Genomic DNA, 2,347 nt, shown 5'->3' with positions numbered 1-2,347 from the left:
CCATCCATCCATCTATCCATCCCTCCATCCCCCCACCCATCCATCCATCCATCCCTCCCTCCCTCCCTCCATCCATCCATCTATCCATCCCTCCATCCCTCCACCCATCCATCCATCCATCCCTCCATCCCTCCAGCCCTCCACCCATCCCTCCATCCCTCCCTCACTCCCTCCCTCCATCCCACCACGCTCTGCCCTGTGACCCGCCCTGGCATTTCTGTTGCCACGCTTGGTTCCAGCCGGCCGTGATGAGGCACGCGGCCACCTCACTGCTCTCTCTGCTTTGAGACCGTCACCAGAGAAGAGCAGCACATCAGAAAACCTTGGCTGTGCCTGTGCCCTCCTCTCTGCACATAAAAAAAAGCCACGTACAGCCACGCAAGCCCCCGCGGGATGTACCTGCTGCCGAGTGATGCCCATATGCCCAGAGCTGGGGGGGCTCTGACCTCTCACCCAACCCAAACCGTGGCTTTTTTCACCCAAATCGGGCTCGTTCCTGTAGAGGCAGGCTGCACACGCCGCCTGGGCATTTCCATTGGCATCCTGGACCCTTGCTCCTCGGCTTCAGCGTCCGCCCCCAGCCGCTCCACACCCCGCGCAGCCCCGGGAGGAGCGATTTGGGGTGGGGGAGAGCAGAAGGGGGGGTGTGGGGTGGGGGGTGTGCACGTTTGCGGGTGTACGCTTTTTATTTCAGTAATTCTTTTATCTTGTTCTCGCACCCTGAACAGTATGAGCGTTCATCAAAGTAATTGACGCGGATGAAATTAGCGCTTCCTGCTATGTCGGACAGATAAACTTTGCTGAATATTGATTTTGCACAAAGAAAATGACATGTGCTTGGTCCTCACCCTTTATCTGGACGGAGCAGGGAGATGCTGGGGGAGGCGAGGGGGGAAGGAGGCAAGCCTTCGCCGGAGAAGCATCCATAAGAATTACTTTTATCTCTTCTTCCACAAGAAGACAACGGAAGATAAGGCTGGGAGACAGTGGTGGGGGAGGCGGGGAGGGGGGAATAAGGAAGAGGAGCCCGGCAGAGACCTCTGCCGTGGGTTGGACGCGGCGCTGGGAAGGGGTTGGGGGCTCTTTGTGCTTGGCTGCCCTGACAGGCGCAGGATTTGGGGAAGATAACTGGCTTTTCAGCGACGTGCGTCACTAAGAAAGAGCGGAAAGAAACGTGGACTTCTCTTCCTCCTTCCCGAACCTCACCGCTATGGCTGGAGAGGGCTGATGCCATCGTGGAGGGCAGGGGCTGTCCTCATGGGAGAAGGGGCAGCTCCCCAGGGTGATGGACACCCCAGGGGGGCATCGGTGAGGGATGTGCCGGTCCCCCCCATGCCCCTTGGCCAAGCCTGCAGCGCTCAGGTGTGCTGGGAGGGATGTGAACACTGCCAGCCCCGTGGGAGCAGTGTTTCCATGGGAAGGGGGTGGGCTTGGAGAAACCCACGTGCGGCCAGGGAGCACTGCCATGTTAAGATTCGAGTTTAGAGATTCATTTTCCCTGGTTTAAGCACTTAAAAGCAAGGCGTCTCTGCTCGTCATGTCGTGCTGCATGCCTCCAGCATCACCGGAGACAGAGCCGGAGGGTCACCCAGCGAAGCATCCCACTAGGTCAGCTCATTCTCAGCTCCTTGAGGGACCATCTCCTCCACTTCAACATTTGCACAAGAGAGTTGTGTCCACCCCTGAGGTTTTATGCCAACACTACACTCGGGATGAAGGTGCTACGGGGAACAAAGCTTCCGCAGGTGCTGTTTTTCCCAAAGCGAGGGTCAAAGATGGCCTTGGAGACGCACGCCCCGCACGTGGAATATCTCATGGGGTAAACAGCAAACCAGCCTTGGACTTTTGAATGGCTACAGGAAAATTCATTAATATACCTTCTCCTGCCCTGGCACAGCCGACTTTGATGCTGAGCCCCCTTCATATGACCAAAGCAGGGTCACCCACTGACTCAGGCTTGCTGGTCCTGTCTTAGCCCTGCCAGGTCCCTCATGTTTTGCCCGCAGAAGCGTCCACCAACTATTCATATCAACACGGGGCTATATTTTGCAAAGCCTGACACTCTTGTCAGCATCAACTTGCTCAGTAAGTGCTTGAGGAACCTGGGGAGATGTTGAGAATTGGCCTGTGTGAACCTCAGAGAGATGCGACACTAGACCTGGGGGAGGAAGACCTGGGCAAGGAGCAGCTCACGTTCACTGGCATGGTGGCAGTGGGGATAGCGACCGAGTTTATACATTAAAGACCAAAAAAGGAGTCTGAATTTCCTACACTGTGCTGAGCAGGGCTGGACATGGAGCAGAAGGAAAGGGGGGAGAGGCCAGGAGATGGGTCTTGGACGGAGGTC

Source organism: Charadrius vociferus, unplaced genomic scaffold (genome assembly GCF_000708025.1).
Source record: "Charadrius vociferus isolate BGI_N301 unplaced genomic scaffold, ASM70802v2 scaffold1631, whole genome shotgun sequence".
Lineage (NCBI taxonomy): Eukaryota > Metazoa > Chordata > Aves > Charadriiformes > Charadriidae > Charadrius > Charadrius vociferus.
Note: the sequence above shows the minus strand (reverse complement) of the source record.